Genomic DNA, 11480 nt, shown 5'->3' on the forward strand with positions numbered 1-11480 from the left:
TCCATGGGGGCAACTATATCATAGTTTTCCTGCTGCACAATGGCTTCCATCTCCTCCTGCTTGTTGCCCACGCTGCATGCATTGGCATAGATGCACTTCACTTGGGCTATTGCTCCTGCCACCTTTTTCGGGGGAGAAGCACTAATTCCTACCTGACCGTTCTCAGGCGCTTCCGTGGTTCCTAACACATCCGTAACCCTTGCATCTTTGCTGCTGCATGGATCTCCATCCCCTGCCTCCACTGAGATGGCAGACTGAAGGACCTCACTAGCATGCCGCTCCTCCAATATTGGTGTGCTGCCCCCAGGCTTCTCTCTTGTGAGCCTGTTTTCACCTCTTTCCCCCTTCAAATCTAGTTTAAAGCTCTTTCAGTGAGCCCTGCTAACTCCTGTGCAAAGATGATTTTCTCCCTTTGAGACAGGTGTACCCTGTGCGTTGCTAGCAGGCCTGGTGCCGTGTGAACTGACCTCTGATCAAAAAGCCCAAAATTCTGCCGGTGACACCAGTCTCGGAGCCAGGTAGTGATCTGCTGGCTCTTCCTGTTTCTTCCCTCATCATTCCCTGCGATTGGAAGGACAGAAGAGAACACTACTTGTGCTCCTGATCCCTTAACCAGTCATCCCAAAGCCCTGAAGTCTGTCTTGGTTGCCCCTGGTCTTCTAGTAGCAACTTCCTCACTGCCTACCTGAAAAATCAATAATGGGTAGTAATCTGAGGGCCGTACCAGGGTAGGAAGCTTTCTCTTCACATCTTTATCCTGGGCCCCAGGGAGGCAGCAGACTTCCCTAAGCAGTGAGTCTGGTCTGCATATTGAGCCTTCTGTTCCATTCAGAAGGGAGTCTCCTGTGACATTGACCTGTCTTTTTTTTTGCTACGGAAGAGGTTTAGATGCAGGGCATAGGCCGACTGCACCTCGATGACACCTCCCTGCTAGATGTACCATCGTCCTCATCATCGTTTGGTTCCACTTACACAGCCTCATACCTATTATGCAAGGGCACCTGGGAAAGTGGGGTAGTCACAGAGGAGATTTGCCTGCTGCGCCAGGCAGGAACTTGTCACCATTGCCCCCGATCCCTTAAGTCACCACGTTCAGCCAGGTGGAGAGAGGATAGGGGATCCTCCGTATCATGTGTCCTGTCTGCCAGTGGGGTCTGTCCCAAGGAAGGTAGGGTGCCATTTCACTAGTCTCTCTCTCTCACACACACTTCCTGATACTCCACAACCTACTCACCTCCTCCCAGAGCTCTGTCACTAAGCGGAGGAGCTCCTCTACCTGGGCGCACCTCCCACAGGTGTGCTCACTGCTGCTGTCTGGTACTGGCATAAGAGTAGGGCACGCCCTGCAGCCTGACACCTGGGTGGCAGCATGTTCCCACTGGAGCTCTGCCTGGGAAGCTGCGTCAGTTGTGGCAGGTGCAGGGCTTAGAGAGGCCATGGCTTTCTGCCGGGTGGATACCATTGCTCCCTGGTCGAGCTGGCAGAGCTTCAGCGCCCTTCCTGCCCACCCTTCTGTGTGAACTGCCGTGCAGACTGCCGCACCACGCCCTTACTGATGTGCCATGCCCTCTTTGCCCACCCTGTTCACGGCAATCTTGGTCACTAGTGCTCCCTAAGGGCTTCTTTTATACATGTGGGGAGGTTTGGCAGCCGTTGCTCCTGGCCCCGCCCAGGTCTCGTCAGCCGCTGTTGTCAGCTGTGGGCTCCTAGCGGGTCTCTCCGCTCCCCCTGAGGTTCCCTGGGTTTGGGAAACCCCCACTGAGCACTGCACTAGAGTGCTGCGCTGTGGATTGTGCTGGCACCGGAGCTGCTCACCTCAGTGCTTTGGTCTTTAATATTGTTTATATGTGTGTACATTCTTGCATGATGCATTGAATTGACAGGGAGGCCTAGATGAATCTTTTAAAGTAGATGGTAAATATAACATCATCATGCAATTACCGCTTCTGAGTATTTACACAACCATACTTTCTTCTTCTCTTTCATACATATCTGTAATTAAGTATGTATGTGTGTTTCTAAGATACGTGCATGCACGCTTACAAGTCCCTATGGAATACAAATTAAAATCAACACTTTGAAGGTGAGAATAGCCATTTGTCAGCTCTTCTGTGCAGCGTACAAATATAAAGTTAATCCCCTGTCTAGGCAAATTAGCTCCTTATTTCTAATGTTTTCCATTTTCAGTATGAAGATTTGTTTTTTATGTGTCTCTTACGTGCATAAAGCTCTTATTAATTTTAATATAACAGTACAGAATGTAAACCCAAATATATGCACAGATTGGGGGTAGGATAGAGCATTTTCATAGGGTTTATAGTAATGAACCTAGCCATTACAAATATTTAGCTGGGTGTTTTGAAGTATTTTATATTTGTGAATGCAAGAAAATGGAGAGAGGTAAGGTACCATCAGACTGGACTCTGAAGTCACTGCGAGTTGAAATTATATTTCAACAAAGCGTCCCTGCCCATTGTAAATTTCTTTCCTTCTACATATTCTCTTTTTGTCCTATGCTCTCAATAAGTCTTGATGACCCAAAAGCTTTCTTTCGTAGCATTTGTTTCTAGTCAGTTATTAATTTGGTGTCCCTTTTTTCTAATGTTCCTAACTCCTTTCCACATTTTGTCCTTCCTATCCACATTTTACATATCTGGAAAACATGAAAAGATGAATGTGTATCTAAACTCACTGTTAACAGCTTAGGTTTTGCTGCAGGTAGAAATGTCTCAGCATCATTCATGAACAATGACCTGGGGCTGCTGAAGGAGCTGAGACTTTCATGGAGGCTTGAGATAAAATGTAGTGGGATAAAGTGTAGCTTCTGTGTGGATTCTACTTTTTGGTGTGTTTAAACAGGTTAAGATTCAAGTCTGTTAGGTGTCACAGACATCACCTTTGGCTTTTTTGGAAGATCTCTCTTGAATCTGAATCCTTTGATCCTAACGGATTATGTAATCCTTGTTGATATGAGTTCATGATCTCTATAGCAATCACAACTACATAAGGAGTGATGTTTCATAATATCCTTGCTGAGGATAATATACGTATGTTTTGGTAAGAAATCGAGACAAAGGTACAAACCCCACATATTACATTTTAAATATTTAAAACACTAAGTTTTATACTTGTATAGCAAAGTACATAAAGATGTGTGACCTAAAGCTTTGCTCTAAAAATAGAGTAAAACCATTGAGGTGATTTTTGCTAAAACTTTCAAACCCCTATTTGCCATTCTTTGTTTTACAGCTCTCTGTTATTAGTCAATGAAAGTATGAAACTGAAAGTTCTTAGGTTTACCTGAAACAGAAGTCATTAATAGCACTACAGCCACTTTTTGAGTTATGGACCATTCCACTGCTGTTAGTATACAACTTGATAGTGAGATGAATACATATATCCCCTTTTTAAACATTGTGCTAGTTTGTTATCATACTGTGCTAAGGTATCCAAATCTCAACAGTTCCTGATCAGTACAGATATGCATTAATCTCCCAGGAAGTGGAACAAACAATTTGTCATTTAGTAGTATTTCTAAGTGTAATAAAGAGCTACTGTATCTATGGTAGAGAAAAAATTTTTGAAGCTCTAGTCAGTGGTCATTCAGATAAAGTACTTAGTTTCTTGCTAGGTGTCTTGTAATTATCCTCTAAAGTTCATCACATCCTGAAATAAAATATTCAGAGTTTAAAATCAAGTATCTTCAAGGGGTCAGCTTGAATATGGCCTTGGACACCAAATGAGGCTCCATCTTTTTAAAGTCATGGACAAATGATGAATAAACAGTAAGAAAAATATTTTGAAGGAAAAGGTAAGTCTGAGAAAAACAGCCATGTTCCATACTGGTCCCAGAGTGAGGGAAGCAAGTACAATTGTAGTAGAGAGAAAAATACAACATGTTTGGTGCAAGAAAAACAAAATTGTCTAACTCTTGGAATTTGTGATGTTCTGATACACCTTTCTGAAATGCATTCTGTTCTGAAAGAAAGAAGATATTACAGTGACAGGCTACACTATAGGAGCAGTGTATGAACAGGAAATGCAGGAGATGGAAGGAAATAAACTGCCCAGAAACAACAATAACACAGTGTGCCAGGAAAAGCTGCCTGCTACTATGCTCAAAGAGTCAAATTTGCTAGCCTTCTCCACCCATCTTTCTAACAAATGGAATTGCAATATTAGAGGAATTGAGTTTTTGAACAGTAATGCTGCTGATAGGATCAATTGGCAGTCAATCACAGTACACTTAGGTTCTTATGTACAAGTAGTCAAAAGATAACACAAATTCATGTTCCATATCTCCTAGCGGTGACCTCGAACCCCAATGTATGTATACAACTCTGGACAGTTTGTTGTTACCAAAGATAAATAGTCTGATAAATAACTCACCTTTCAGGAGCATCCTAGAAATTCTGAGTATATGCAGATGTGTCCATTCTCAACTGGATTAGACATGATTTATTTTGACTACCAGGAAGAATCATATATCTTAATGGTTGAAAAACAAACAAACTTATCTTAAGAATTTTGGATGACCTGGGCACAGCATTGGGACTTCTGTTCTCTGCACAGGATGGATGAACTATATGTTATGTGAAAAGTGAGAAAGTACAGTGAGTTTCACTGTATGTTCTGCACATGCTCAGGACTGTTACGAAAACATACTCAGTAGTTGTTTTCCTGGAAGTCTGAAAATCTGCTCTGCTAGATATTTGGAAAAATGCCCAGTTACAGCAAAAAATGCAGAAAAAAACCTTGTGTCCCATAAGACTGTCTTAAGGGATATGGAGTTTAGTGATATACAAGAAATCCCATTACATGGGAAAAGTAGCAATGGTAACTGGCCAAGGAGTCTTGAAGGACTTTTCAAGTGGTAAGGGATTGGAGCTGCTTGCTAAAAAGCCACATTATTGGGAGTACATAAAGAATTAAGGATTTTGTACTGGGTTTCAGACACTTTCTTAGTTTCCAAAGGATGTTTTTCTAAAAAAAAAATGATTTATAGGAGAAAAACCCCACATCTCTTTATGTAGGGACAAAAAAAAATCCAGTATTATCAGATTTCAGAGCTATTTTGTGAATGTTACCATAAACCATGTCATCATCTCACTGATAAGAAAGGCATTAGCTTTCAGTATATCCACTCTCAGCTCATCACATATCCTCAGAGTATCAGCTGGCCACAAAGGTATTGATAATAGTTAAGAAAGCAACTATAATCTTGAAATCTCTGAAGACACTTGGTTGGTCTAAACAATATGAAACTTGAAAAGGTACATAGTATTAAACATTCCCATCTGTTATGAATAAGTATGAACCAGGTCTCAGTTGAAATAAACTGACAAATGCTTCAGTTTTTGGTGATTTCTTCTCCATCATTTGAAATCGTCACTTTGAAAACTTATTCACTGTCAAAATAGTGGGTGTGTATGATGTTTTTCTCATCCTGAAATAACCAGATAAAATAATCGTGATAGAATAAGCAGGCACTGCTAAGAGTGTGCCTATTATTGAAGAGACATTCTCTGAAATTTGTTAATAATGAAAATTTTTAAGAGGTAAGTATGAAGGTAACAATTCTGAGAAAATCTCATATTGCATTCTGAAGTGCTGGAAGTGGTACCCCTCCAGCCTTGGTCCCAGGATGCAGGGAATTATTGCAAAGTGTTCCAGCTGCAAGCCCCTGCCACATGTGGTGGTTGGGAAACAAAAAGGTATTAGAGTGCCTCACAGTGGGGTGCCACCTCCATGAGGATAATGACTTGGGATTGCATTTGTTGTTTAAATCTTCCAGAGAAAATAATTAAATGTTACTTAATTTATTACCACTGTTAACAATACTTTTTTTCCCTGCCTTCAAATGAGTAATCTGAAAAAAAGAGCCACAAAACTGCTGCAATCTGTAAAAAAAAAAAAAAAAAAAATCCCTACAATCTTCTTTTAATTTTCCTTTTTTTTTTTTTTCTTTTTTCCCCTTCCAGCGTTTTGGTAATATATGCAGTCAGTAAAGGGGAAAAAAAATCCAGAAATGACTGACAGCAAACATAACTCAATGTTCAATCAGTGGCATACCATGCATATTGTGTTAACATAGATTGTAATTAGTTTCTCACCAAATGCTATGCCAGATCTTTTCACTGAGCAAATGTATGCATGGGATGTGCCATCATTCTATCACTGCCAATTTAATAGGCATCTCTTTTGGAAAGAAGAAGAAAAGTGAAGGTATTTAACTTATTTCTTTGAATTTGCACATTCAGTATTGAACAGCTATGTTTGCTAGTGAATACTAAAGTTTTTATTAAAAAGTTGTACATAATTAACATCTAAAATGATGTTGAATAGGAAGGAAAAACAAGAGCCCTGAGCCCTATGAACCTCTGACAGTACTGGGACACTCAATTCCATTTACTAGGAACACAGAAGAAAAAAGAACAACACAGATGGGATGAGCTTTTTGGTTCTCTACCCATCCTTTTCTTCAAAAAGAAAAAAATAATTAACATTTTGTCTCAACTCAGTACACAATTTTTGGTGTAGACTGTTGCATATCCATTTTGTCTGGAATCCTTCCTCAGCTGAGTATGCTATTTTCATTGTATGTTCTTCTTGTGAAATAATAGTCAGAAACCTGTAAAGATAAAATAATATTTTAATGCTTGTTTGTGTGATCTTAGAGCTGACACAGCATTGGTGTATACTACTGCACATTGAAATATATTGTGTCCACAGCCACATGGATTGAACTGCATGAGAAATGTGACACTGCAGCATGTGGGGGCAGTAAGGGAGTGAATGAACAGGAGAAACAGACAAAATGCTGAGTATAACATGTTAAGCCATGTTGTTTGACATGCTCTAAGCTAGCAAAGAACAAAATCAAGTGAGCTTGGGGACAAAGCAGCAGCAAGCTGTAAAACAATTTCACTTTGACAGTTTCTGAACAGCTACAAAACCACTCTCAGTTCTGGTGCCTCTACCTAGGATTATGGAATGGATATCGGTTTTCTTTGAGTTTGTGAGCTGAAGGGAAGAATCGGGGCAGGAAGGGAGTGCCTCTACTGAAATGGATATATAAATAAATTAGCTTCAAACTGAAAACAAGTTTTATTTAACATGAAACAAGGCTTGTACATTTTATTTCAGGCACTTTCAGTAGAAGGAAAGGCAATGGAAATGAAGAGTCTAGACTTTGTTTGTGCTAGACCAGTTTCTGGCTTTTGTCTATTAGTCCAGTAGTTTGGTAACTCACTCAGGTTGTGCAAGACATCTTTCAAATCTATTCTCTGTCTGAATCCCACAAAGGCTTAAATTAGAATGCTTATTTTGGAACAGGGATGCTTTCCCGTTATTTTGTTGAAATTGTATATTTGATGGAACACTTAACTATCACTTTAAATCAGGACATGCAATTCAGATGTCCAGTTAGGTAAAAGGCTTATTCATTAGATTGTAGAGTTTGATCTCTGATGAAAATATTAAGAGTATTCCATGAAAAGTGCAACGGCATCTAAGAAAAGGGAATGATAGTGTCCCATCCACCAAACCTTAATTTAGAAATATGACATTACTTTGGGAAGGTGCAATTTGTATTCATATCTCAGAAATCTCCAATAATTGAGTGAACTAGCTGTATAATGTTCACAACTGCTTATTTTGGAAAGTAGTTTATTTCCTAAAAAGAATTTGGTTTTCTATCGCCTAGACAGTAATCTGTACCTCCAACTAGTTCTGAAAGAGAGGTGCCACTTTGGGGTTCAGTCTTCTTGAGGCTTGAACTACAGGAAATAGGTGAGATTGCTGGCTTTTAAAAGATACACCTTTGCATGAGTTTTTAAGAAATCTAAATGTTTTGTTTGAGACTCTCTTTCTAAATATATAAGGAAAAACTTTGTGAACAGTATCTGCTGTTTTGTCTTTCTTTTCAAAGACAAGATTGGGATACATTATGGGAAACAAAATGTGATTAAGAATGGAGTTTTATGAAGTACTGAAGTCAGATGAGACCCTAGTTTCACTTCATACAAGGGAGCACAAGGTGCTTCTAAGTAGTATTTTCAAATTTCATTGTTTCATGATGTTATTTCTTTTCATAGAAAAGTAAACATTTTCAAGTAGGTAACCTTAGGAAATCTTAAAAAGGAAACTGTACATTTTCCAGTTAGGTATTGCAAAGGTAGCTTTAGCATACTCGGGGTTTTGAGCCTTCATAGTTTCAGGCAATGTAGTGCCTGAAGAGCTTTCACGGTTTCTTCATTTTCCTGGCATTAATTGCCCTGAAAATTGAGCATATGGGCAAAAAGGTCCCCTTCATGAGTTTCTTCTCTAAGCCCACAGCATTTTTGAGGATTTGACCCATAAGTATTTATTCAGTATAAGGATTTCTAAATATGTATATTTTTAAGAAAAAAGCATTCTACATTGAAAGACCACAAGAAATGAAAAAAGAAAAACTCATCAACAATGAGCCAGCATAAGAGCAAGAGATAAACAGACATTAGCCACACTAGAAAAACACACTCCAACCATGAATGAAAGCACAAACATAAATTAAAAAAAAATTCATATGCAATTATAAACCAATATTTTGAAGAGCTATATTTCAGAAAGCAGAAAGATGCTTTAAATGCAAAAAAATTACTCAGCCTCATTAACCAGACATATGTTTATATAAAAAAGACTGAAACCAAAGCAGTAATGAAATGTAAGATCAAAATCAGGCAAAAGCTTTTAGATATTAACACTGACTTTGACTAGAGGACTTTTTGTTTTAAATTGCCTACTCAGAATAGGTCTCCATTACTTGGGATAACTGGTACAGTGCTTTTTATTTTCTCTGTTATTTTTAGCAGAAGCCATTTTCAAGCTGATTAAGTTTATTTCTCATTAGTCTGTAATTCTTTTTTTTTTTTCATATTCTGCTTTTTTTTTAAGTGACCTATATTGTTCTGTTTATATTCTTTAACGAAAAACCTGATAGAAGTTGAAGTGGTGTAATTAGATACCTGTGAACCATATGTGAGTAAAGAAGAAAAAATAAGTAATCTTTTATTCCACAATTTTGTCTGTTATTTATGTAAGTGCAATGAAAGGATCAAATTCGTAGCTCGATAAAATTAGTTCTTAGAGTGTATGTTCATTTATCCAAGAAGCACTTAGTACCCACTGAATAAAGCTAAAAAGAAAAAAACATGAAAATTCCCAGAGAAATATAAAAACTGCAATGCACACCTAACAGTAATAATTTTAAAAAATCATGAAATAAACTTGTGATTCAGCTTGGAATTTAGTCTACAACACTTAAAAATCTATGTCCTGAATGATTCAGTGTAAACACATACAAATTAAATTGAGACTGAAAACACCTTTATCCTTTTAGCTCTCTAATTTGTCTTGATGCTCAACTATCAACTCAGATTTTCAGTCTTTATTCATCTTTTTTGTGGGTTTAGCTTTTTTTTTTTTGGTATAAGGAAGCCTTTAAGATTTCTAAACTCCTGGTAATTGATGAAATAATATTTATATGCAAATGACTACTACGCGTAAAAACTTAGGAAGAATTGTGAAGCCTGAGTAATTTTTCTCTTTGTACTTCATATCAGTAAATGCCAATGGAAATTTTTAAACTGCAGAACCAAGCAGTGTAATATCCAGGATTAAGGTTCAACTATATCTAGAGCAAAAATGTGACTTTGAACATAATTTCTTTTGATGTCCTCTGGTATGTGAAGGACGACAATCTGCACAGCCTACCCAACTTTTAAAGTCAGAATGAGGAAGACTCGTCATTTCCTCTACTGATCAAGAGTTCTTGTTCCTTAATATTTTATTACTACTTTATTTGATTGTTTTATTCAATACAATAGGTATTCAATATTCTTCTCATACAGCTGTCAACTCACACATCTGGTTAAAAAATTTGGTCTCTGAAGGGTCCCTTAGCTGTTTCTTTAATGTTGGGGGGTCCTGGGGGTTTTGTCTTCTATGATATGGATTGCATAAGCCTTTCTGAACCTTTATATTCCTCCATAGATTTTTATGCTTTAGTCTACCTCTTTTTCCTCCACTCAAGTTTGTTATCTATATTGGAATCTAACATTAGTTTTAGGTCTATTTAGAACCGTTACAGCAAATCAATTAGTTGAGTAGTGGAAATCTTTTAATATTTGAAGCATGTCCACCATTTGCTTTTCATAAAAGGCAATCTCAGTTGTTCAAAAACAAGACTACAGATACATTGATTTTCCCTGAGATATTGTCAGGGCTGATGATAAATGTCTGTGCTACTTTCAGTAGTCCTAGTGAAAGAAAAGAGCCTAGATTCATGTTTCCTTCAGGAACAAAATCAGCATTCTTGCTATATATAGGGGTTTTTTCAACATGAATTTAATGTTGGTGAAAAGTTCTTGATTAACAGTTCCAAAGAATTAAGTCCTCCAATGCAGTTACTCTAATAATGGCGATAATGCCATTAATACTATTGTAAGCTTAGCTGTGTATCAGCCAGCTTATGTGTTCAATTGCTCTAGTTGTAGTATAAATTTAATAAGAAGCAAACAGTCAACTGATAAGAGGAGGATATTATCCCTCCCATTTCCTGATGAAGAACTGTTGAACAGACAGAATGAAACTGCTTCCTCGGTTTCACAAAAGAAATCTGTGGAAAACCCAGGGATTGAACTTGTATCTTGATTTGGAATCCAGTTGGGATTGAACCAGGTGACAAAATCTTCCTGGTATCTTGAGGCATTATTTAGGCAGCTGAGCGTATATTGTTCCTACGCTGCCAGTGCTGGGTTAACTTATGGAGAGGTAGCTTGCGGCACTGATGCAAAGTACAGTTCCTGCAACCAAAGGTAAAAGATCATCTTCATAGAATCAGTGGTAAAAAATAACAATGGATGTCGATCAAAGTCCATTAATGATTACTGAAGCAAATATTCACCAATGAGAAAACAAAAGACTGTACAATCAGGACTTTATGATTTTATAAGAGGATGTTCAGAGCTCCTAGAGGGAAAAATCACAGCAATGCCCACTGGTCAGATTCATGACTGCATGGCAATGAAACTCAATTTTGTGGTTGAGGTACAGGTGATGTTTTCAAAGATAAAGTAAAGAAGCTAGGCACGTATTCCCCCAACTTACCTTTGGAATGGATTAAGTCTTGTAGACCTTTTGAAAAAAAACATAGCCACTGATTTCTTTTTTCAGCATCATACATTTGAATCTGTCATTTTATAGTAATCTTTTATTCTAATTGTGTAATCTTAAAAACACCAAATATATTATAGAAATTAAACTTATCATGATCTTTTCTATATTACAAAGCAAACCAACTCGCTCTCTCAGCACTATTTTGTTTTCCCGTACTTTTGATCTCCCTGATCTAAACTTTTGCACCAGAGACTGTCATCATTGTCTGTTGTATGATAATGAATCCATTGTCACACTTCAACAAATAAGAAATCCAGCAACCC

Source organism: Nipponia nippon, unplaced genomic scaffold (assembly GCF_047370975.1).
Source record: "Nipponia nippon isolate SJK-2023a ecotype South Korea unplaced genomic scaffold, ASM4737097v1 scaffold_1, whole genome shotgun sequence".
Taxonomy (NCBI): Eukaryota; Metazoa; Chordata; class Aves; order Pelecaniformes; family Threskiornithidae; genus Nipponia; species Nipponia nippon.